Consider the following 27,577-nt stretch of genomic DNA (forward strand, 5'->3'; position numbering starts at 1 on the left):
GCCACCGCTGCACTCACGGGATTACAGCAGACCCTTGTGCGAAACAACCCGATACAGACCCGCTTCATCAATTGCTCTGTCTTGGCAGTGGGACAGGAAGTAATTGTGTCCAGGTTTGGGCACTGCATTCTTTACCGCTTGTTTTCTGCTTGTCATTATTTGATTAGCCCAAAGTCTTGTTTTTCTGGATTTGTGTGTGTGCGCCACACATAAAATATCTATGCACTGAGAAGCCCTTGGAATTGGGTCTACTAGTTTGTTTTCCCAATTTACTTATCAATTTTAAAGGAATTGTTTAAATTAATTTTAGGAATAGTTCACCAAAAAAGACTACATTTACTCACCTTCATGTCATTCCAAACCTGTAGGACTTTTTTTTCTTCTGGAACACAAAGGGAGAAATGTGCTCTTAATGTGCTCTTTTCCATATAATTTAATTAAATTCGACTGAAGATTTCAAGCTTTACAAAGAATGCAAAAGAATCATAAAAGGATAATAAAAGTCCATATAATTCAATGGACAAGCCTATTGAAGACTGAATATATTTGTTTGAGAAACAGACCATAATTTCAGCTGATAATCTTCAGGTTTTGTGAATCAGATCAGTCAGTTGATTCATTAAAAAGAACAGTTTGCCGGCTTGGTTTAGTATTATTATCTATATACTCTTATAGTATTTATTAATATTTGGAAATAACTTTATTTTAATATTTTTAGTTTTCATTCTAATTTTAGTTTTTGCACTTTGACATTTAGTTTTTTTTATATTTCTGTTTAGCTTTAATTAAGCAATTTTTATTTCAGTTTTAGTAATTGCAGTACTTCAACTTTAATTTATTTTATTTCAGTTGGTTGCTAAAGGCAACATTTCTCATTTTTATTTGTAATTTTTTTGCCTATATTTATATTTCATCTTTATTTCAATTACTGAAAACAATTTTTAATAGTTTTAGTTTTAGTCAATGATATCAACACTGATCGTTCACGAATCGTACATCAGTACATCTCTCAAGAAAAGGCAAAGGTAAGCTAGAGCAGATAATGACTTGATCTGTTCATCAGCTTCACTATGGCTTCAGAAAACTCGGAATATGGTGCATGAGTCATATAGACCACTTTATCATAATGATATATGGCACTTATTGTTTTTTTTTCTCAGTTCATTGTAACTGCAAAGAAAAGAGCGACCTGTACAGTATATTATTAAAAAAACTTTGTATTTGTATCCTTTGCATTTCATAGAAGAAAGAAAGTAATTTAGATTTGCAATGACAAGAGGGGTGAGTATATGATGAGTGAAAGTGAACTATTTCTTTAAAACCATAAAAATGCTAGATCAATATTTGACCAACCATCAAGAATCTTTCAGCCTTCGAAGAGCACAACGTGATGGCATTTCATTCAGCAGCTGACCTTGTCTTCCTTTGTGTGTCCTAAACAGCGTTCCTGCATGTTCTGTCTTTGTACACTTCCTCTTTTCACAGTTTACTTGAATGAAACTATTTCTCCGCCGAAAGGCTCGCCGCTAATTTTCACACATTAGTATGCATTTTCCTCATAATCATGACACATTCTCATTCCCTTTCCAGGCAGAAGTGGATGTTTTGCATCTTCGCATGCTGATTAGAATCAGCCGTTAACAGTTAAGGACCTGATTTCTTAGGAGTATAGAAAAATCGTGTTTTGATGATGAATTCCTGCATTCAGTGGCTAAGCTGAAAGCAGCTTCATTTGGAGACTAAAAGTCTGAGATGAAGAGAACCAGTACAGATGGAAGGAGGAGGCCACCTGTACACCTGAGAGGAATGATTCTCTATGACCTTGCGCCATGGCGCTCCTCCCTCTGTAGAAGAGGAGTGAAATAGACAATCAGTATCCACACTCACTCACACACTCACTCCCACATGATTTCCTTTTTCCACAAAAATCTCTGTGCTGACACAGAGGTCCATTTTTGTCATGTGTTGACAGATACCGCTGAAATAGCTTCGCATTTTGTTGTGTCTTGACAACGGATTTGGCATCTGCAGTCTTGAATGATTCTGTAGTGACCATCAGTGTGGGTTAAAAGTCAAGATTGCAACCTGAGCAGCATTCGAGCGATGCACAGGAGAGAGGCAGTGTGTCCATGGTGACACGACTGGCATTTTGCCCCTATTAACTTCTCCGACCTTTGTGTGAGTAAATGTGGCTATTCTATCAATTAAATATGCTGACGTGTAGATGGTTTGCATATTTTGTGGCTGCTTCCTGTTCACTATTCATTCACTATTCATTAGTTTATTTTTGGTTAATAATTTTCTTGATGATTGATTTTTTTTAGTGCATTCGTTTTATTTTCAATATTTCATATTATTATATTATATTACACTAGGTTACATTATATTATATTACACTACGTTACATTATATTATATTATACCTGAAAGGCAGATGACCCATTTTATTTTATTAAATATTATTTAGTCTTTAGTCTAATATTAGTCTTTTTTATATACCAAAGCTGAAATGTACTGCTGTTGTTATTTGGTTGATAATTTTCTTGATTATTTCTGTTGTATTAATATGTTTGAAATGTATTTTCCATATATATTCTATTAGCTAATTATAGTTAGAACATACCAAATCAAATTCAATATTTTATTATATATTTATATTTTGTTCAGCTGTATTAATATATAATATAAACATATTTTATAATATGTAAACAATTTTATTCAATTATATACAGTAGCTAAAAGACAGATGGCCCATATAAATCATCTTTATCTTTTTATTTTGAAGGTACAATGTGTAAGATTTTTTAAATAAAATATCCAAAAATCACTTGCACAGTGAGATATATTTCCTGATGTTGTGTACTTACAACATCCCAAAAGTTCCCGAAGATTTTTAATTTCAGAGAAATACCAATTTTAAATAATGGCTTGTCCCTGGTCATTGTCGCCTGTCAATGACGATATATCCGCGTTATCCCTGGTTTCCGCTCGTACTGCCATAGTAACCATGGCGACAGACGTGGACAACTACGTTACGTCTAGCGGCACGCTCACGCTGTTGTTGTTTCGTTCAAACATTATGGACCATGGCAAGCAGACTTTGGGACAAAAGGAGAACTAAAACAATATCAGCGTGTCGTTTTTGAAATGCCGAGATCTCCACGTCCGGGACTAACTTTGGCTTGATGAGATGCCGCTCTTGCATGTACTTTATTAGACAGGTGAGCAAATGTACATAAAACGAATCAATGTTATATAGCTCAACATGATGAAATGTTAATAGGATCTGTATGCTGTTCTAATGTTGATCTAGCTTACTACTAGTCTCATACAGCCAACAAACTAATACATAGAATAACATTATAACTTTCAACACTTCACATATCACTTGCGGGTAGTTCGGTTGAATAAAAATGTCCTTATTCCTTTATATCCGCGGGACTCGCGTGTGGCGCTGATATTTGTCTTTTATTAGCAATAAAACCTGCTTCATACCACAGTCATGTTAAAAACATCAATGTATTCACTTATCCATAAACATTATTAGATCCATCAGCATGATGACAAGTTCCATAATTCCGCTTCTGCGTCATCAACCTATGCCTTGTTATTGTAAGAGGTCATCGACCCCCAGCGGCGAAAAAAACAAAAACATATTGTAGCTTTGACCAAAACTGTCAGTAATCAAAGCTAGAAGAAAGTAGCATTGCTGAAATGTACAGCTGCCGTCATTAGAAAGCACAGATGAGCAACTAGAGGGCGAATGCAGCAGGGTCCGATCGAAACAGCATGGCCAGGTTTTCATAATGAATGCTTAGGCTTTCATTCAAACCTACTCTAGCTGTGCCTTGTGACGCAAATGTCACTGATCCGAGTGCCAGAAGAGTGTGGAGGTGTGTGTATGGAGGTTGGACAGACCCTGACTACGTCCCTTCTCTGTGTCTGTGGCCTAGGCTCCGACTGGGCTAAGCTCTCCATACCTTCTGTTCGGTCCTGGCCAATGCCAGATCTGTAGCAAACAGTGAGACCTGGATACCCAACCTGAGCCAATTGGGCAAGCACACAGTGACTCACACTTCAATGAGAGAGAGAGAAGGTGGAAAAGACGCGATCCAATGTTGACATTCAAAATCTGACAAAAAATGATTGTTTTTTAACATTATTTGTGATCTCCTGACTTGATGACCGGATGGTTGTATAGTTCGTTATGCTGTGTATGGCTTGGAATGCATAATGTGAGCACAAGTGAAGCAGTTGAGAGTGGGCAGGAAGTTCAGTCATGCTGACCCCTTGGCTTATAGCATGTTAATGTACTGTGTGCTGTGTATTGCCGGCAGCATTTTTTTGTGTCTGTGTATGTTTGTTTGTATGCATCATACTGTATGTGTGTGTGCAGGCATTGCAATGGCCAGGCCCAGTGTGTGGGCTGAACTCAGGAAGTGGGCAGGCAGGCATGTGGCCCTTCGCCACTTGGGCCCCAGGGCTCCTATCACAGATGGCCCACTGACATTAGCCCAGGCCTGGGGTCAGCTAAGACATCATATGGAGAGAAAGAGAGCGCGAGACTCATGACATTCTCAGCCCGAAAGGATGAAAAGACAACAGCGTGAGACTCTCGCACAAATGCACTTTACCTTTGCTCAGGTGAGGCGGCTTGCAGGGTTGACGAATTTGAGCGGAGATACAGAGTTGAGAGAGATGCTTGAGAACAGCCAGGAAAATGGTGGGTTTGTTCCATGGAATCACAGGTGAGACCACCTGTCTCTACTGGCCTGAATCAACCACATTCCTGGCAGCTTTCACGCCGGAAAATCAGTTATCTACAATCGAGATTCACATAAAAGCAATTTACAATCCAGATCTTTCCCAGGTACAGGTTTGATAGCATTCAATGACTTTTATTGCACAGGCATAAATTTATCAGACAACCTTGCCTGAACCCACCTTTACGGCATGGTTTAGCGGTAAAAGTTTGAAGTTGAACTTTAGATGTTTGTTTAAATTAGGGTTTAAAATATGATTCAATCTTTTTTATCTTTTCTTATTTCAAACAGCCTTGTCAGACAGATCATAGTTTTTATTCCCCCTTTTCTTTTTTCTCACCCAGACTCCCTTTGCTCTCTGAGATTCTGTGGCCTCCATTATTAATGTTGAAAAAAAAAACAGTCAGCCTTTACACACCAGGCTGGTGGACCTATAAAACATATCATCCAGCATATGAGTCACTCCAGGCTGGACGCAAGATTTTATAGGCAATCGTTTCAACTAATCCTTTTTTTTGGAGGGCAAGCATATGTTGTATTTTAGTTGCTGGTATTTCAACCAGTGTTGTTGTTTTATTATCATTACTATAATATCTTAGTATTTATATTTAAAGGTGTTGTTTACAATTTTAATTATGAATGAGTACATCATGAATCCATCTTCCAAACTGTGTTTTTGTCTTATTCTGAATCACTACGGTACGCCTATAATAAGTGTTTATACTGGACTATTTTAGACCAGGTGGGATGACAACAATTATCCCAGTACCTGCATGACTCGTCATAGACATAAAAAGAAAGAAGTAGCTCCGGCCACAATGTTCTTCCGCAAGACGCATGCAGTTCTATTTATTAACCGCTAAAGTGCCAAAGGTACACAGTGTACCTTTTAAAGTACAGTTTTTATATATATATTTCAATGTTCTTTTAATCTTAGTTAAATATTTTGTCAGTTTGTTTTGAGTTAGTTGTTTTATTTATATATTTTAAAAAATATGTATATTTAGTGTTTATTAATTTTAAGTTTTTCAAAAATGTTTAGTACTTAGGCTAAACAAAAATTAGAAATGTTACCTTTACAACTAACTGAAATAATATAATGAAAAAAAATTAGTTAATGTTTATTTTGTCAACTATCATAAATGTTTTTGTTTAAATATTTTTTAAATATTTTTAGTTTTAAATAACAACTACACTGATGAGTAGATACACTCCAATGAGGCGTATTGACTAGATTAACCAGCTAGACCAGCATGAACCAGCTTGGATAAACATGGGACTCATTCTGGTGTATACTGGTCTTTCCAGCAAGGAGCTGACAGCACACTGTGCATAGACGAGATTCGAACCTTCATTTGGCACACTAAATATGTGTGGAACATGTGTTTGCATGAAAACCACTTCACCAGCTTTTTAGTGCTGCAGGAGAGATTTTAAATATTAAAAATGGTTAAAGAATGATGTAAGAGGAGGATGTTGGTAATGCATCATCTGTCTTTATCTGTCAGACGTAGATATGCAAAATCCCTGTGCCCTAGGGAGACAGTGTGTGACACATCCTATGGGAATCGTCGAGTTTTCAGAACAGAGTAGAATCAGAATAATGGAGAAAGAGAGAGGTTATTCTAATGGAACCCACCTGACTTCTCAACCACTAAAGAGAAGAGAGCAGCTGACGTTTATGCAGCCTACTGACGCTCTGACGTGCTGACACCGAGGCAAGGTGAGGGCCTCACTTATATTTTTAGCCTGTGAATGGAAGGAGCCATGAATTGAGTCAGAGGGAAGAATAGACAGAAAAGAAATGGAAGGAAGCAGGAAAAAAATCTGCAGGCAGATGGAGAGGCAGCAGCCGTGGGTTGCTGTGACTGAGATTGTGCTGCTCTATTTAAAAACCACAGGAGTTTGTTAATGCTGCCGTGGGGTACATGTTATGTGTGTGGAGATGGAGAGACAGGAGTGTGTAAGTAAGTGGGAGGACACAGGGTAGGAAATAGAAAAACTGCCGCAAGCATTACAGCCCTCATTACAGTGCGACACAGATCTGGCCACATACCGCTGTGGGCATGAGACTTATCTATAAACGTTATAGAATGACCGTTTACGGTTTAACATCCCTGTCTTTTGACCCCTGTTCTTGGTGAGCACTGAAGTGATTGATTGATTTTCTTTTTCTTTTTTTGCATCAGTGTTCATTTCAGCATCAACTATGTTTGTTTTCATAGCAGAATATACAGCCATTACTCCAGTCTTCAGTGTCTCATGATCCTTCATAAATCATTCTAATTTGCAGATTTGGTAAAAAAAAAAAAATAAAAAAAAAAATAAATCTTATTATTATAAATGTTGAAAACTGTTGTACTGCTAACTATTTTTGTGGAGATTTTAAAAGGAGAGCATATTATTTAAAATAGTTTATTTTTGTAACTGTACATGACTTTACTGTCACTTTTGATCAGTGTCCTTCTAAAAACAATTATTAATTTAATTAAAAAAACCTTACTAACCCTAAACTTTTGAATGGTGGTTTTGTTGAAGTAAACAGTAATTAATAAAATATAAAATACTCCCTTTATAAAATAAAAGTAAACTCACTTAAATTGTTACCTCAGAAAAAAAAAACTTTGCTGAAACATTGTAACAGAGAGAGCCGATCCCCATATGCCCAGTGTGCAGAGTGTGGTTCAAGTTGTTCGTCTCTCATTGCCAGTTAAGGGAGACCGCTCTGTGATACCGAGGAGAGGAGACTTCCACTTGTCCATCTGCGTAGTCACACCAAACAAAAGCTGAGCAGGAAGCCATTCACCAATGGAAGAAACTAGATCTTTATTTGCTTTCTGTCTGCATTTGTCATGATGGCTGAAGCTGCCCGGGTTGGAAGTAAAAATGAGCATCCTTGGAGAAAATGGGTATCATTTATATAGCAGTTTGGTGGAGCCGGTCATTGGTTGCATCAGTCAGGATGTGGCCTTAAAGAATGAAACCTCAGCTGCCATTAGCGCCATTTTTTGGGTGAGTTTGATATACACTGCCCGGGTCGATAAGAATTTTTTTTTTTTTTTAAGAAATTAATACTTTCAGCAAGGATGCAATTAAATAGATAGAAAGTGACAATTACAAAAGTTTTCCATTTCAAATAAACACTTTTTTTTAAACTTTCTATTCGTCAAAGAATCCTGAGAAAAAAAGTTTCATGGTTTCCACAAAAATATTCAGCAGCATAACTGTTTTTAACATTTATAATAATAATAAATTTTTCTTGAGCACTAAAGCAGCATATTAGAATGATTTCTGTAGAAAATTCTGCCTTGACATCACTGGAATAAATTACATTTTAAAATCTATTAAAATATAAATGATGTCAATAAATTTGTTTCTGTTCATCAAAGAGTCCTGCAAAAAAAAATTTATCACTGCGTGCACAAAAATATTTTCAAAATTGATAATAATAATAAAAATATTATTTTGCATCTAATAAGCACATTATAATTATTTCTGAAGGATCAAGACTGGAGTAATGATGCTAAAAAAATCAGCTTTGCCATCACAGAAATAACATTTTAAAATAGATTTTTTTATTTTAAATAAATGTAGCCTTGGTCAGCATAAAGAGGCTTCTTTCAAAATGTTCTTTTTGAAAATCTCACCGTCCCCAAACTTTTGAATGGTGGTGTGTATATCTTTAAATGGTCTAGACTTGATTCGGTCTGCATGTTCACAAATAAAAATGCCCTATAGCGTTCCATGTCCATTATAGGTTTTGCAGTGTATATGCAGAAACTCAGTCTGTGTTAAACAACACCAGCGGATGCCTGTGGGGATATCCCATCAGCAGGTAGACATAAACACACCGAGAGATCCTCAAACACTAAGACTCCAGCATATGCAGGGCACACATGTCTGGCCCATGAAGAGGGAGGAATGTGTAAAACCTTGTAACGCACCTCTGATTTTCCACTCCTGCTGCGTACACATCCCATTATCAGTTTTATAAGAACGCTGGAAATTCCTCCGTTGAGGTGGTACAGATGCGCTGGGCGGCACGACCGCTACATTCCTGACTGGGGGGCCTCTTTCCAGGACAACTTAGGGTGGCCCCTTCATGGCTCGTTTAATAGTGGTATAAAAATCTGGTATGCTCCTTTTCCCCACTTCTCCAGTCATCCGCATGCAACGCAACACCACATAATATGTGTACGTAGTTGCATACGTGCATGTTTTTGTGCGTGCAATATACCGTGACCTCATGAGCTGGCAGGTCATGCAGTCATTCGCTCAGCGTTTGTTGATCCAAAAGTAATTAAATACCAGTTAAGTGTTTTTAGCGACGGAAAATTGAAAAGGAAATGTTGATAGATTTCTAATGTGTGATGGAATAGGACTGGTTGTATAATATGCAGGGTGGACAAAGGAGTTCTAAGCCAGACTTCAGTTTGAATGTTATTTCATTCTTGTTAGTGCTTGAAATGGGTGGATTTATGGTTGTCAGAGCATATTTTGACAAGAATGAGACCAGAAAATCACGTCCTGTAGATGCAATACAGACAGCACAATGCATAATGATATGTAGGAATACCTGCTCTTACCTTCTAGAAGTCTACTTGTATTAGCTGTGCTAGATATATAAAAAAAGTTCACATACAGTGCTGTGGATATTGAATCAGGCTTATTCAGCAAATAAATGATCGTGCCTGGAATTCTATTTTACACGGTAATAGAATGGTAATTCTATTCAACAATGGTATCTGGGATTTGTTTTTCTTTGAAATCTATATTAAACACTTGTGTTGGAATGTGTGACGTCTACAACTACGTGTGAGATTCTTGAACAGATTTGACGTAGTCTCATTTCACTACAACTCCACAATAGAGGGTACGAACGGCTAATCGGGGTTAAAATGGGATCAGCCTTGTTTTGCTTGAAGTGTTACAATCCATTTTTGGTATTATTTGGGTGTTCTGTTCTAAATTTACCTCAGAACTACTTTTAGATTATAGCAACACGTGTTAATTAGGTGCAGCTGTGACGTGGCAGGTTTAGTTCATTTTCGTAAAGCATTATAGATTACGTAGCATTTGGGTGTCCTTTCTATATTAATCTAAACCTGCATCTCAGTCAGGTGCTGCACTGACGTGGAAGTTTTAGCTGTTTACAGTTTTCGTCAATGTGACGGATTACATTATTTAGATGTTCCATTCTATATTTACCCCAGAACTATTGTTAGACGACTTAAGCAGTTTTTGGTTCCTGGGTCGCAAATATTACCGACTACTTGCTGACAGCAGTTTAGGGAAACTGTGAACCCAAAAGAGATGCTAGACAGACTTTGACTAGTGGCATTACGTTCAGTGATACATATCCCTTGGAATCATGTTTATTGGCTGATATTAGATGTATATTTAATTTATTAGCATGACTATGGATTGACATTGAATATTGAATTGTGCATGTTTATTTTAGATTACCTTTACCATCATCTACCTCTAACTTAAAAAAACTGATATTAATAATTTAATATCACTGTAATCTTTAGCAAATCTCAAAATTAATATAATGAATATTGTACTGTAAATGTTAATGTTGTGATGCCTAAACTATAGATTTTAATAGTTTAATTGTTTAATTTATTTAGACTAAATAGAATAGAATCTTAATTATATGCACTTAAAAAGTTCGATTTAAGTCAGACTCATCATTTATCAAACTTACAGACCTAAGTTATGTAGCTCGGCTTCATCCAGCATGTATACATGTTAATTGGATGACATTTGGTCTCAATGTTGATAAAGACTAACTCGATTATAACTGCACATGTAAATGTATTTTGTGGGGCAGGAAGACCTCAGCTGTGAGACAGCGTATCGGTTTTTGATTCATTTAAAAAACAACAACAACAACCGTGATTTGCATATGCGGTTTGTTTATGTGTTTATTTACTTCTCTTACCCCTAGTCTGATGCGTCTCCAGGGATAAATGTAAATACACGTGTGCAAACAAGCTCTCCTGGGCTGCGTACACACCCTTAAGAGACGTACACAAACAGCATACGTACACACTTAAACATTCAAGAGGCCTCATGTGTGTGTTCCTGCTCGAGGCCAGATGATGAGGACTTGTTTGCGATGGGGGCCAGCAGTGACCTCAGACGCTTAACAGAGAAGCTAGTGTACCCCTCCACCCCTCTGACACACACACACAGACTCGCACAGCACAGTTTGTATACCCCTCCGCCCCAGCGAGACAGCGCAGCATCTGTTATGCAAGTCACATACACACATCGCCAGAGTTCATAGCGAGGTTTTCAACAGAGTTAGGCAGTGGACCTCAGTGACACCTCATCCCCTGCATCTGTGAGGAGCTCTGCATTGTAAGAGACACAAAAGAGGGCATCCTGGGTTTTACGTAACAGACTCGCATCTCGGGATTTTGGAGGCTCATTCCTCTTTTCGTCTTTTTTTTGCACTGAATTGTATTCGCTCCACACTTACCTCAGATCTCTGTGGACGAAAGTGCTTCATTGTCTGGATCTGATCCTTTAAGACAAGGCTTTCCCCTTGAGAGGCAACTTATGACATCAACTGAACTTTCCTCTCATCCACAGTTACACTTTCCTGCACGCAGAGAACTGAAAAAAGGGTTTTGTGTCTGTCAGGTGATGTGAATGTTCAGGTTGTTTGAGAGTGGCAGACGTGTTTTTAAGACCGAAATCAGAGGGGAAATTGCCTGTTGAAATAGCAATGGCCAGTCAGACTGGAGCACTTGATTTGTGTCTGGACATGGATGTTGTTTTCACTTTGACAGGTGCTGATAGACAATACTTTGCTTTTAGAATGACTCGCACACTTAATGTTGTTTTGAAAGTTATTATAAAAATGTTTAAAAGTCAATTTCATCATATGAGGCACATAGGCATGTTGTGATATTTAGGGGTTGAAAATTGTTGAAAAAGGGCAAAAAGGAATTACAGTTGTGAATTAGAGTTGTATGACTCCGCTGAATGCGGCCATGGTACAAACATGATACGGAACAAGCTGAGTGGGAAACATGGGCACATGGAAAAGCTCAGCTGCATGTCAATGGAACTGGAAAAACAATTATCTTAATTTCGTATTGAGGGGATTCGTCCCAGTGCTAGGAGAGGCTGAGAAATTGTGAATGAGCGGTTCCATCCCCACTCTGCTGCCTTTGTAATGTAGTTGTGTCTTTTAGAAATGGAAATTCATGGTCAGATTACACTACGGACCTGTCTCTGGAAATGAACATGCCCAGGGAGAGGACTCGTCACTTTATGACAGATGTGGAAAACGGAAGAGCGCTGCTTGATTTTCCACTTTCCAAGAAGCTTGGAAAAATGATTTTTTCTCACAACAAGGGAAAGAAAAAAACAATAATGCCATCAAAAAGTACTTCACGCTTGTTTGCACAAATATGTGTGTTAGCGTGCTAGTGCTTAGCTTTTCCATGGGTAATATTTGGTATGGGGAAATCTGGCCTCCATTTCTTTTTCCTCCAGTGGTACCCAGAGTTTCCAAGCCTGGAACTGTTAATAAGTGTTTGTTCTCAGCCCAAGTGCATGTGGCAGACCCCTAATTCCATGGCCGGAAAACATGGGGCCTGCCCCTCTAGTAAAAAAAAACAATTCTTTGCCATTCTTTACCTCACTTCCTTTGTCTCCTCACTCAAAGAGAGCTAGAGATTTGCATGTGGGCGGATGTGTACGTGTGTGTGAGCGAGTCAGTCAGTCGCCTGCACTGTTGTGGTGTTTTAGCTACAGTCTTGTGGGAGTTGAGTTCACACCTTTACATTACCACTTCCTCCAACGTCACTGACACAGTTCCGGCCTCAACAGTAGTAGTCGCTATGTGGATCTGAGCGTTGCAACCTGGGATGCCACCCAAGAATTTAAATTCACTGATTTTCTGCGATTGTAATTTTAGTGCTAAAATCTTCTCCGTTACCATGAACCTTCAGTATCATCTTGAACATCAATGCATAACTGGACAGAAAGTATTATTAAATGCATCAAAATCACAGGTCACACTTGTTCATTCTATTAATATAATATCTCCTGTTTCTCTCTGATTTTAACAGCTCCTCAGAGGTCCAAAGCCACTTGAGAAATGTCGGAAAAATCTGTCCCCACTGAGCACACACCACACACTCGAGGCCCTTTCAGGGATAGAGACAGGCAGATTTAGATAAGACAGAATGAATATATTGTTGTCTGACTCTTCTTATATCTCGTAATCTGACTTTTTTTCTTATTTAAATTTTATCTCATAATTACCCGATTTATTTTTTACTCTGAGGTGAGAACAGGCTTCCATAAATACCCATTTTTGAGGCATTAAAAACATGGTTGCAGCCGCTCTGTCAAAAGATGTTGAATAATAATTATTTTAGCCACCTCTTGCATGCTGAAAAGAACTGGATGGAATGGTTGCAATTATAGCTGTACAATTAAAATAATTTTACGGCGACAGTCTGAATAAATGTATCCCATTTACAGGAATAAACAGAAAAAAAGAGTGAAAATTCATCTTGCATTGGCCAGTCGATGTGTTAAAGGCACAAAGCCAGGGGTAAAGAGCAGCCGTGTACAGGAAATGGAGATGCTGTTATTTGACTGAAGATGCCATAATTATGATGCCACAGTGGCTTCCTCTCCTTCCTCACACAGCTGTGACAGTTCCACCCTCAGCACTTGAGCCAGACACCAAAGACGCTTTGTCTCTCTGTCAGATTCCTGGAAGTAAAGGCTTTAATCGCATTACACAGATAGGCCCAATTTGTGAAAAAGGCCTTACTCTGATAAAGATCTTAGCATCAAGAATTGTTTGCGGTTGGTGTCGGTAGAGCGAGACTCTGACTGTGTTCCTTTGGTGGGAAATGGAAATATGGCGATTCCTGGGAAAGTTGGCACCTGGACAACGTGACGAGGTGTGACTCTGGCTCTGTTATTGTGTGTGTGGGACACAAGCTACTTTACAAGCTCTTCCCACAAGCACAGCATAAAGACAGGGTCCTGTTTTTGGAAACACAACCATGTCCTTAGGACTCAAGTTGCTTAAAAAGCTCTCCCTCCCTCTCTGTTTCCGCTGGATTATGTGGCCTTGACTGCCGGGCTTGACTGTAGTGGGCCACTTCAGTCCTGCACTTCAATATTAATGCACCAGGAGGCTTGCGGAGGGGGCTGTTATTATCTCCTGTGCATGTCTGTCTCCAGCAGAGTGACAGTTAAAGGGACAGGCGCCACAGAGCAAACAGGCTCGTTTTCTCTATGATGTGGGCCAGCCAGCAGAGCCCAGAGAAACACTGTGGGGTGACTGATTGATTTTCTTGGCCCCCAGGATTGTCCCCCGTGGCCTGTATTCACTCTTAATTATAGGAGTGGTTGGAGGGCAGGGCACTCTCTTTCCAGTTATAATATTATTCTATCGGGTCTTAGGGGAGAGCCGCAAAATGTCAAACTTTCTCAGCTCCGTTAATGGCTTTGTGATGCACTCTGATCATGGGTAAAATCCTCCTGTGTAGTTGGAAATGGAGCACGGTCGAGGTTGAATCAGCATATTTCACTGTCTGCTTCACTTTTGCTGTGTGTGAGTGACTCGTTTATGTGTTAACCACCATAGGCTCTTCTCAGGAAACTCTTTGTCTTGACGAAGGGCTTTCAGTAGCGGCACAGCCTCCTTGACGCTGGTGTTGGTTTAAAAACAGCTCAGTGCAGACACAGCAGAGTGGATATCAAAGGCCAGAGAATGGTATGACCACGGCACTGTTATCCCTGCAGTGGTGAATCAGCACTTCACCCCGTCGAAACAGCTTTCCTCTGTGTTTGTGGTATAGCAATGCTAGATCCACTTTTCAGAAAGACAACAGGAAGTTTAATATACTCTTTGTGTTCCCTAAAGGGCTGTTAAGTAGGCCCACAACTCTTTCTTACTTTTAACAGCTGTGATACTCCTTTTCCTGGAAGTGTCTCTTGCTAAAAGTGTGATCATGAGTGATGAGTGCCAGAAGAACTCTTGCATTAATTCCTGGACTAGGAACTAGTGTCACCTTTGACCTATTTGTGTTTCACTGAGGTTTGTTTCTTTGGAAATGCCATTGGGGTTTTGGAAAAGTCTTATGAGCAACTCCCCTTAACTCCCTGTTAGACTATCTATCTATCTATCTATCTATCTATCTATCTATCTATCTATCTATCTATATATCTATCTATATATCTATCTATCTATCTATCTATCTATCTATCTATCTATCTATCTATCTATCTATCTATCTATCTATCTATCTATCTATCTATCTATCTATCTATCTATCTATCTATCTATCTATCTATCTATCTTGTGACCAATGATAAACAAATCTGAGGTTTAGTTTTAATTTGCTATTAACTATTTTAATTCTACTTCCTTACATTCAAAGTTGACTTGCAATATTGCATACTGTTTGCTACCTAATTCAAGTTAAATTAAAATTGAATTTGAAATTGAATTTTTCATAAACCTTTTTGTTTCATTTTTTTTTTTTTTTTTTACACATACTGAGACACTGATTTCCCTCTTGTTGCTTTTTTCTTTTTCTAGATATATTCTGTATATAGTAAGGTTAAAATAGAAGTTCAGAACCTGTTCTGGCAGTGACTGATTCTTTCCAGAAATACAGAAAGTTGTGCTTTGGAGATACAAAACTAATTTCTCATGGAAACTCGTCTAAAAAGCTGTATTGAAATGTTTCTGGACACCCTCGTTGACTGTGAGTTCATCCTGATGTATAGAAGGAAATATTATATACTTATTCTTCACTGAGTTGTGTGTTGCAGGTTTCAGGAAATTTCATCATAAATCAAGACTGAAAGTCAGAGTTAGGTTTGCGGGGATGAAAGGAGTGGTGCCTTGTTATGAGACTGCTGCACAGGAAGTGCTGTTTACCCCCCTAGGAGAAAGCAATGGGTTATTGGTTAGAGTATACTGGTGAAAGCAGCTTGTTTCTCACTACAGGTCTATCAAAGACCATTACAGGAAGACCCTCTTCCTGCTGCAATGCCTAAAACCCAAAGAGAAAAATGCCCTGCATCACCTCAGATAATTTAGCAAGGAATTGTACAGTATTTATTCTCCCATTACTCTCTAGCCAGCCATCTTGAATGATGTATTTTCAGTGAAAACCAAAAAAATAAAGTTTAATTTTGACTGGTGCCAATGCTGATTGGGTGTTAATAGCCATTGCTGCCTCAAATCTCCTGACACCTCAACCTTGAGTTGGTATGTTTATGGCGGGCTTCTATAAAAAAAAGAAGCGCATGACTCTTGAAGGGTAATGGCACTGTGCGGTTGTGCTGCCCAAGCCCATCAATTACACAGCTGTAAAGCTCTCATTTCAGCCCAAATAGCTGCCATTGCTGTTTCAAAGTCCCCACCAAACTGCCCTCCCCCTCAGCTGAAGTAAATTGGTGAAAAGGCATGTTAGAGAGAAAATTAGTGGAAACTGGACAGACGGGGCCTGGATGTACATGTATTTTACTGACTGACTCAGACACCAGCTCAGCGCCAGCTTCTTGACTTGTGTAACAGTGTGGAGATTGGAACAGATAGAGCGATCTTGACTCACTGTGCTATCATGGAGAATCTGCTCTTGTTTTTCTTTAGTAGAGAAAGGAGAGAGAAGAACAGAAGGACAAGTGGGCGGACTTGCCTTACACGGCAAAAGGCAGTTGAACCCAGTGACCTTGGTGTGGTCCTCGAGGAGAGGTTCTTCTTTGGCCCTCGGGCAGCGTGGATGCCGGGATGCGGTGTTCTACTAGCGGATTCCTTTAGCTTTTCTCTCGGTGTGCTAGTTAGTTCATGTTACTATCACACCCAATGCAATGTGCTCAGCTTGTGCGATATGTCACACTTTCCCCATTTCAATCTCAGGGGAGGATTCTCTTGGCAGCAGACTCGCACTGACGCTGGCATGGCTCCTTCGACACGGCCCCCCTCTTATCCAAAAAGAGTGTGCTGCTTGTGAAAGGGGTGACAGGGATGGTAACCGGTCCACTCATCCCCCAATGACGTAAAGGTCACCTTCCCCTTTCAGGCTGGGCCTTAGAGTCAGATGAACTCGCGAAGGGAAGGGTTGGAGAAGATGACACTGATTAGCTCGCTCTGGGGGCGACTGTTGTGGCATGTGCAGGATGGCCGTGGCACTCTGTGATTTAATGCCCATTAAACACCATGTGGCACCAATTTGTTGCAGCCCAAATCCTGTCTCCCAATGCGCTGATTACAGAGCAAAAGCCCAGCTCTTCTACACCTGCTGGATTGAGGAGATGCTCATTGTGTATTCTTGGTCATGTGGCTCCACTGACTCTTTAGATAAACAAGCAATGAAGTGACAGCACTCCCTCTGGGACTTTGCCTAATCAACATTGTGTGATCAGGGCTTTATAGCTCGTCTAAATTACAACAAACCATGAAACTCAAATATTTTTGTTTCAGCAGTTTTGTTTGACTAGGAAACCTGTCGAGGTATTTGCCTCACGATGTTTCAAATTAGTCGTGAGCAATGAATCAATTTCTCGCCTTTTAAGACTGGACAACTTGTAAATCATTGAATACCTAACATCATTTTCCACAGAGGCATCTGGCTGGTTCTGTTATGTGTCTTTTATTATCTTGAAATTCTTGCAAGGCATTTAAATTGTTCTTGACATTGGAGTTATGTATATATATTGGAGTTGTGATATAATGGTTGCTGTACACAGTTTATTTTATCATATAATATTATATAAAATAAAAAATTGCTTTTGTTTAATTTATACTGTTCTGGGTTCACTAAACATACACCATGACACACGTGAAAATAACTCTTCTGTCAGAGTACAGATGTTTGGATGGCCAACCCACTGACCAGAAGTGAACCCTTCCTTAGTCTGCTGTAAAGATCAGACATATTAGTTAAAAGCTCAGAGAGCCATTCTTGCCACTTTTATTTCAGATCTTGATTTTACCCCATTATTGGGGCTAATTCGAGTACAAGTCAGCCTGTGCCGTCGGGAAATCCACTTAGCCCGATTTCCCGGCTCTTGTGAGGGGTAACATGACACTGGACCCCGGCTGTCAGGGGAATACTCACCGCCCAACAATAAAACAAGTGACTCTGATGTCATGACCGCAACTATGCGCCGAATTCCTCACTGATGCACTCATCTATCAGAGGTGCTCTTTCCATTAGAACGCCCTATCATGAAGAGACATGGGAATCAAAGGGTGGAAGGAACCAGAGGGAAAGATGGAAGGGGTGGGGGTGGTTTCGGAGGGGGATTGTGTGCAGCTGGGGCTGGAGGAGAACAACAGAGCCTACTGATTTGTTTGTTTGCGCTGGGAGACATGTGATGGTTTAACGGGATCCTTTCCTTTTTTCTGCCTTCTTTTTTAAGACCAAGCTAAAGGAGGGAGCTGTCACCTTTGTTGCTTGTGTCATTTGTCATATGTACTTTCCAGTTTCCTTCCATAAATTTTTAAGTCGGCCCATTAAATATAAGGTAATTGCATTGTCTCTATATGGTGCCTGGAGCTACAAGTCCTATTAAAGAGAGACAAAGGCAGTGAGTGTTAAGAGTATTTAATAAAAAGTATGGAATTAATTATGGAGGAGGAGGAGGAGAGCGCAAGATGAGGAGAACTTGCAATGCTGCGAGGGTCACGGGTGGCATTTTAACGTTAGCACCATTTGCTCATGAAGCTGTTAATGCTGTGCATATCGATGATTTGACTGCTGTCGGGCCGATCTATTCTTGGTAGCAACCGTTCCTCCTCACCCTATTATTTGTCCCCAGCTGGGCTTCATTAAACCAACTTCCTCAAGTAAAAAGAGTCTCGGTTTTAGAAAGGATGGCGTCATGGTTTGTCAGACATCCTAGAGAATGCAATATGATACACAGGCAGAGGGAAAGAGATTTAAAAGAGAATGAATACGAGAGGAAATGAAAGAGAGTGGTGAGTGCAGTGGAGGTGTCAGGCTGAGGCAGGTGCACCTGACAGAGTGCTCATTGGTTCCCATGGTTGCAGGGCTGGTACGATGAGTGGCGAGTCAGAATGATGACAGCCCCACTAGCCCCAGGGCCCTTTCTCCTCCGTGATACATTTAGCTTCTTAATGCCACCTCAAATGATCTTGCTAACTTTCCTGTATTACTCTGCATGAATTTTTTAGCACCCTGAATAATGTTTTGGAAGTGAGGCAACAGGAAGGCTCGTCGCCCTGACAATTTTTATTTAAAGGATGTGGTCACTGACCACGTGCAACATTAGAGCCGGGTCAATGTAAATAAGGCTAAATGCACTAAGCTACACTCAGCTGCTTGGTTTTTTGAGCAGGATATGCTCGATAAACTGCCTGTGTAAATCGGTATCTGAAATTCTGTGACTCATGTACTGCAGACCTCTTGAAAGAAGGACATAAATAAAAGACAAATCTGGCATTGTGCTCTGTACATCTTAGCATGCAAATAAAACTAGAATATTTAAATAGAGAACTGTTTCAATGTTTTGATATTACATAAGATGCAACTGAACAAGTAGGACTTCCTCCTGGTTTACCAGGAGTTTGTGTTCTCTCACTGAAGTAAATTAAATGGATTAGGGTAGAAAAAGCTTCATAATAATATATATTTCCTGTGTCAGTTCTGTAATCCTATTCACTTTAAGACAAAGAGGCAGAAAATGGTGTGAGGATGTTGTGAAGGGGGTTGGAAACTCATTTATGGCATGGCATTATATGGTGCTTTTTCCTCTGAGATCGTTTTGCAGAGATTACTCAGACCATTGAAATAGAAAATATGCATTCACTTGTCACTCTTTACATTTTAATTCACACGCTGTGGAGTAGCACAGAGCATAGTGTATGAGAGCTTTGACAAAATGTGCCACATGTCCTCAAGTACTTTCAAATGATAATTTTCAGGGAAAAAAGTGGAGGCATATAATTACAGGCAGTTATTTATACCCTGTACATCTCCAATTCATCGCCTGTTCATTTAGCTAACAGCCCTATGTTGGATCTCTATTTTGGATGCTTTTTTTAAGCACTCATCATTGCCCCGTCTCAGCACATCTCTGTGGCAAGAATAATTTCTTCTTGTGAGTTCACCCACAACAGGTCGTTGTGGGTGAGCTCCTTGGTAAAGTGTTTTAAGCAAGTAATCATAAGCCTATAAACTGTAGATCGTAGAAACAATTGGCACCAGTGGTCTCTAAGATCTATGGACAACAATACTTTTGGGAAGAGCAGCCCAGAAATTCAAGCTACTTGCTCAAAACCCTTTACCAAGGAGCTCCTTCACTTAATGTGCATATGTAGAGGTGAAGGAATTGTCATTCCTAAAATTTGGATAATTTATAGAGTTTGTTGTGTGGTAGACAATTTGAGTTATAAAAGAATGACAATAAAAACATATTTTAAATGGTCTTTATCCAGCAAAGTTCAGTAAAGGCATCAGTTCCTGCTCTTATATACTTATATACGTTGATACTTTGGGGCCTGCTGTGGGTTTACGGGCACCAAAGTCCTAGAAAGCTATTTCATTAACCAATATACTTCACTTTATGCATACTTTTTAAGGTTGATTATTTGTACCTTTTAAGAAGCATATTTTGTTATGAAGACATACTAAACCTTCCTTATACTGGCATCAAAAGATTTTGAAAGTCTGAGGTCTTGATTTGGTGTGCTGTGCGACATATGCGAGTCCTAGAGAAAAGGTTTTTTTTTCTGTGTTTTTGCGGGTGAGAGGAAGTGTTGCCTGTGTTTACCCTGGGTGAGCTCCACTGCAGATTGTGATGCAACCTCACAGAAATGTCTTGTTTTTCTGGGTTAGCTGAGCTTGTCTTAGTGCAGCAGAGCACCATAATGGTGTTTGTAATATCTCCAGCCCTGGGGCACATTTTAGATTGCGGGGCTGAAGAGCACAGCTTGGCTGCATTCACTCCAAGACAGGGAGCATAAAAACACGGTGAAGCATGCTTCTCTAGATGGGCTTTTGGAGAGCAGGCCTCAAAAGCACTACAAAGGCCAAGCAAATTGTTTAACTAAAAACTAAAACTATAAGACCTTTGTCAGGGAGGCTTTTTCTGTTATATTTTTTCTCATCATAGAATAAAGGATGTGCAATGGCTGCTAATTTTACTGTTGTTTCATCAGTATGCTATATATATAAATTACAACAAATGTCTTTCTCAATCATAGACTGCTGTCCAAGGTTCAGTCTTGTCCAGGCACAAAAGAGCCCTATGGTTGTCGTTTGGGTTCTTTGTTATTTTATTATCTTTAAGCCCTTTTTTGCTTTTTAAGCCCTTTAAGCCCTTTTCTATTTATGACAAGGAATGTTTATTCTGTTAGATTACCAATCAATATAATTAGCCTATGCCTAGTGTTTAATTATGGTTTTGAACCATTTTTTAAGATTTAAGAACTGGCAAAAGTCCAAGAACAGTTTTACAGAGTAATGCGCAAGATAGACTGTACCACCATTCAGATGTCATAGGAGATGCTAAACATTTTGAATTTGTACCGCCATGTCTCATAATACTTTGCCTATATTATTCCACAGACAAGCTTTTTGTTCCAATATGGTTTGTGCATAAACACATCAGAGGATTCATATTAATAGAGCAGGATTGGTCCAAGGGGAGTGGAAATATTGTTATAGCAGATGCTCAGTTCCAGTATATTTATTCAATATGAAGAGCCTTCAGCTACTCAGATAATGTCTATATGGTCTCATATCACACATTATCATTAAACTTGTTTCGTTTCATTGTCTCTACAGTGGTCTGCATAATCTCAGCACCCTGGCCAGGGGATCTTACTTGTCACCCCACTGCCCAGCCTTCGCCTGCCTAATCCAACTACCATAGAGGAAGCAGCGCAAGGCCTTTACCCTGAGAAACAAGCAGATCCCAAACTTACAGAGAACCTTTGGGTGAGTTTACAATGTCACACCACACAAGAGCAAAGACAGCAGGATGCAGAATATCTGGGAGCCCATGAAGGACCCAGGTGTTTAATATGGAAAAAGTGGAAAAGCGAGGTTAGGGAGACACATGTTCTGTGGGCTATACATCTGGCGGGACAGAGTGCTGAGGTTGCATGCCTCACAGATGCAGTAGGAAGATAAAAGTGCATCGCTGATGATATCTGATTCACCACGGCTAATAAAACTCTTGATTAGCATCTAAGTGGAATCATATAGATGCATCAATATTTAAGAGTGCCTTTATTAAGTTTAAAGATCAAAGGTTATTTTTGGTATCAATTCCAGTTTTTAGTCCTCTAAATGTAATGTCTAATGTCCATTTTTGATGGATAGTGTAGGCTAGAATACACTACATGACTGCTAAATTCTGAACAGATTTTAAAACACTTGCGGACTTGGTAAACGGTTACAGAGAAAAACTAAACATTATACAATTAGCGACTGAGGATTTACACACTACGAGAATTTAAAATCATTTTAAACACAACAAACTCACTCAGAATCATAAACATCATTGCCAGTGTTCTAAAATCAGAGTCTGTGCCCATCATACCCTACGCCCTTTTCGGTTAAGTCTGTCAACTCTGACTGGCCAAAACCTGCAGATTGGCTCTGAGTTTGGGCAACTGTCATCAACAGGTCCAGACTGTAAAATTCTGGTTATAAGTCAAGCAGTGTATTCCAGCCTTAAGTCCCCTACAACAGAACAAAGATCAGACCGTTGAATCTTTTCTACAGTTCTATGATGTGTTTGTGGACACCAGAAATGCCAGTGCTTCAAAGCCTGAGCCGTAAACAGTGACGATTTATTTTCAGTGGTGCTCAGAGTAGTGGCAGCCAGACGTCCCAATCGTGCATGCTCGCCCACCAGTTATTAAGCTTTTAACCTCGGACAGTGAATAGAGTCATTTATTTGTTTTACTTCAAGAGGCCAGGGCACACTTGTGGCAGATGTTTCAACTCTTCCACTCGGGATCACAACCTCCAGATGCTCTCTCTCTTGTTCTGCACCTTCTCTTTATAGAATTTTGACAGTGGATATACTTATGAGGTATACTGTTCCACTTGCTTTGGCCTAGTCCTGTGCAGCACCTTCTTTTTTTTTGATGTACTTGTGTCCAGTAAGCTGTGGCTTCATGTGGCTGAAGGGTCGACGTGTGTTAGTTTACATGATCCAAGCTGTGTCCAAACCCCTTTAAAGGTAGAGCCCAGCTAAGAACTTCTTTGGAGGCAGTCATTTCCCTTTGGGTTTTATGATTTTAAATGTCAACAACTGGCCACAGCTTTTACATTTATACATGCCTCAGTCTGCTTTCTAATGTAGGTAAGAGGAAGTGAAAAAACAAGGATACATTTCAATGTAGCATAATGTTGTAAGTGGGGAACCAGTAAGAAAGACAATTAATCAGTGCCTACACAGCTGTTTCCTGACATTTCTGCAAAATGTTGTGGAAAATTTAATGAAGGCTAGCTTGTAATGGTTTCAAGCTTACCCGGTGGAAAATATGACAGTCTTTCCATAGACAATTAAGACCAACATGAAGCCCTGTTTTTCACTTTTTTTAGTCAGTCTTTCCTTCCATCAGGCAGTGTTCTGTGTTGAAGCCAAGGCTAAATGGAAACATGTACATTAAAACAGATACAGCTGTGGAGTCTGAAAACCCCTAGGATTGTTGGCGCTTTGCTAAGCAATCTAAGCAATGGCACCTACAGGAAGATTTAGTTTCAAATCACCCCCCCATACAACCCCCCTAGACAGTCTGCAAGGTGGCCATGTTTTTAAACACCCCCTCCAGGAATGTGTCATAAATTAATCTAATGACCAATACATGGTGCTGATGATCTTTTCTCCATTTACTTCCATGACGTTTTCCTGCATTGCACCAGTCCACAAATATGCAGCTCTTGTTTTGGGACCTGGATATTCATAGAGAATGTTTTCATCTGTGCCGTTTTCAATTATAGAGCTATCCTGTAATTACGTTGCTTTGTATTAGACTGCTGGTGTGCCTCAGAGTCCTGGCTCAGACCTCTATGCCAGACCGGGGTACATTTTTCCTTCCAGGTCCCCACTTTCTCTACTGGCCAGTCTGGTCACTAATATGATTGGTAACAGTATCTCGTGCTGGGGGATAGTGCTTGGGCTTTCATGGCACTTAAATTAGACATGACCTCATGTTGAAAGGGATTTATTCTTTCCTTAATAGCTGTTGTGTTTTCTATCAGCAGGCACTGCCTTTTGACCCGACACCCACAGCAGCACTTCGATTGTGGTATTGTCCCAATGTAGACCTCTTTGGTGACAGAGAAAGAAGATAGAAAGAACCGCTGCTTCACTGTGATAGGTTTATTCGGGGCTTCCCATCAGACCCCTTCAAATGGTTGTTGGCTTTTATCAAATAGATATCAGTAGCTTTTCAATATCAGGACATAAATGGTGGACATAATAACTGGGCACTTTCTTAACTGCTGTTACGTGTTCATCAAGATAAATCGCAGCATTTCCTAAACTGAGACAGTGCTAATGTCTTATTTAATGACTGATGTCAAGGCCCAGTCATATTTTAGCGCATAGCAATTTGTTGAGAGAGCAGCCGTCTGGACAGATGATGTTATTTAAATAATCACCATTGATATGATTATAATGACAAGCTAATGGATAATGTGTCCTTTCCGCTGCCGTATCTCAAAACTAATCAGAGCCAGCGAGCGTTTTCTCCCTCTTCTTTATGCCGTGATATTGTCCTTATGAAAGAATTGCCCATCATTTCCATGAATGTGAGTCTGTTGATGCTTGATTTTTCCGGTACATTCACTCTCTCACTCTCGCTGAGTCGCTGGCATCACAGCTGCTAGATAATTACACATTCGACCAAATGTCTTGAAGGGTTGTATGCACCTCGTTTCCGGCTGCGCACGGATCACAGCAGCTCTGCCATCCCTCTCGGCCCACACAGGCAAAGAATTGGATGGGCTGGGTTGTGTAACTGAAGCCCCTTTCATAACGCAATTCATCAACACCATAACCCTGCATGGTATTCATGCCTTCTCCACCCACACAGGAACAGTCACCCACTCTCCTCACCCCGTCTCGAGATGGCTGTAGATGCTTCCCACGCATGCTTTCTCTCTCCAGTGCACACATAAATGTTCAGGCTCTCCTGTAAATAGTTTTAAAAATACTTCGCCCTAGCTTTAATGGCTTTTTCCTCTGCTCCATATAGCTTTCAAAGACTGGTTTATCTGTCTGAATTTAATAATGTTATCATGTTAATTAGGTAAGAGAGTAAGTTGCAATAATTTTGCTAGTCCTGAAATGCGAAATGTTGCATTTAACCTGTTAACTGCTTATACCTTTCTGTGTTTTTATTAAATTTACATCCCTCAGGGCTTTTAGTCCAAAAGTGTGCTGATTCGGATGAAAACTTATGGCTTATCATATGTTTACTTCAAATATCTTTAGAGAGCAGTATTTCTTTATCTATTTTTACTCAAAACAGGCAATATGAGCAATATGGTTAAATAATGTTTAACCATAATAATTAAAATATGATTAAACTCTCACATGTAAGGTCTATTTCATTCATAATCAACGCCAGAGGGCATAATCGTGCAATAAATCGCCAAGTGAGACTCATAGCAGTAATACAACTTCCAGGAAAACTCTAATATGGACAAAGACACTTACGGTATATATACTGTAGCATGCTGTAGCTGAATAAAGCGCACATTTTGACTTTATGATTAAATATGAATTAACACACCATTGCGACATATATGTTCTTCAAGCCATCTCGGGTATTTGCATAAGGATAATGTATATTTATAATGTAATGCCAATCGACATAGCCTTTATCAATGTATTAAATACTATAAAATAATATAATTTTTGCCCCATTCTGTGATAAAAAGCCACATCAGTTTACAGAAGGAAGTTCTTTCAAACTGGTTGCCATTAAAGGATAATTCCGGTATTTAACACCTTGAGTCTATATTGTAGTTTGTTTTGGATGAACAAGAGTGGTGGACAACATTTTTTTGACAATGGTTCCTCTCTCGAGTTTTTGACTATAAAAGAATTGGCCATGGATCCATTTAACATTGGAGTCAATGGGCATGTCCGAAAATGTCATTAAAACAGCCAATAATGTTCGTTTACAAAACTGTGCAACTCACCGAGTGATTAGTGATGTTCGTTGATGTTCCAGAAACAAAAAGTGTTGCGAAATACAGTTTCTGTCGTGTTTTATTCGTCATTTTGTAAAATACCATTGTTGAAAAAATAGTTCCACTATAGCAAAATAAACGGATTGGAATCATATATTGCGACGATATATTGTTTAGAATCATCAACGAACACCACTAACCACTCGGTGAGTTTAACAGTTTTGTAAATGAACATTATTGGCTGTTTTAATGACATTTTCGGACATGCACATTGACTCCAATGTTAAATGGGTCCATGGCCAATTCTTTTATAGTAAAAAACTCGAGAGGAACCATTGTCAAAAAAATGTTGTCCACCACTCTTGTTCATCCAAAACAAACTACAATATAGACTCAAGGTGTTAAATACCGGAATTATCCTTTAAGTGTAATTGTTGCTTTTGTATGCAACGGTGTGAAAAACACACACAAAAGAAACAAAGTAAAGATGAATTAAAAAAAAAAAAAAAACATATTTTCTATATCGATATCGCAATATATCATTATCGAATTCTTTTGGCCATGATAATCGTTTAGTGAAAAATCTGATATTGTGAGAGCCCTTGTCTGAACTGTAAGTACGGCTGTATTTTTATAAACTCCTATCGATCCTCCTATTTCCTACTTTCAGAAGGCTTTGAAGGCATTGTAGCTATTGTTGAGTAGCGAGTTACTGAGTTATGGAAGTCCTGTGCCCTTGGAATGTGATTGTGATATTGCCGATGTGTAGAACTCCCCTATGCTGACCATCTGGACATGATTTTAGCAGGCCTGTGTCTCTGCACTGGCCTCTCACCCGGCTGCATGTGGAGTTGGATGAGTCGCCTGCCCAAGATTCAACTTTGGAGTCTTAATGAGGAGTCAGTATGACACTCCAGGGGGCTGACTCACACACATTTTGGGTGATACATCCTCTGGTCCTGCTAACACAGACCAAAATCACACCGTAAAAGTTGCTGGATTAGCAAAAGGTGAATCTTGCGGGGAGCTGAGATAAACTGCAAAGACGAAAGTTCTGTGCGAGTGAAGGAAAAGGTAATGTGAGGATAGCATTAGTGGGCCATAATTCAGGATTGTCAAAGAAATTTCCTTTATTTGAGCAAATGGACGGTGGATTTATTAAGTTATAGGAAGTTAAATGAAAGAACAGCAATTGAGATCCTTCCAGCATGCAGTCGAGGTTGCTTGAATAATTGCTTTGAATAGACATGTGCCAGTTCCTTTAAAACAGAAGACTTTATTGTGGTGTCCATATTTCAATCTATTTTCAGACTCATTCTCATCTGCTCTGTGCCAGATGATAAAGCTCAGTTGGAGTAGTAAAAGTTGCCTCCATCACTAATGAGTTGGGATAGCTGGAACAAGAGCCATGGAAAATCAACTCAGCAACCTCTCCTCCTCTGCAAGAGTAGTGGTATTCGTGCACACTTGAAATTCCCTTATGGCAGTAAAGTTCCTCTTGAGACAACTAGCAAGGTGTAAGCAGAATTTAGATGCACGACAACAAGACATACAAAGAAGGTGCAAAATAAAGTTTAAGGGATTGACCACAATTTCTTTAGCAGTAGGACTTTGTCACTATAACCTC

General features: G+C 39.5%; 1 protein-coding gene across 3 annotated transcripts in view; it reads left to right on the forward strand.

Moving 5' to 3' along the window:
* hivep2a (HIVEP zinc finger 2a) overlaps positions 1-27,577 on the forward strand; it is a 73,447-nt gene that overhangs the window by 31,444 nt on the left and 14,426 nt on the right. For all 3 annotated transcript variants that reach the window (XM_079583531.1, XM_079583530.1, XM_079583529.1), the window contains one exon: positions 21,577-21,729. The gene's annotated coding sequence lies outside the window, so the exon portion shown is untranslated. The remainder of the gene's footprint in view (positions 1-21,576; positions 21,730-27,577) is intronic.

The sequence above is a fragment of the Phoxinus phoxinus genome (genome assembly GCF_949152265.1).
Source record: "Phoxinus phoxinus genome assembly, chromosome: 16".
Classification (NCBI taxonomy): domain Eukaryota; kingdom Metazoa; phylum Chordata; class Actinopteri; order Cypriniformes; family Leuciscidae; genus Phoxinus; species Phoxinus phoxinus.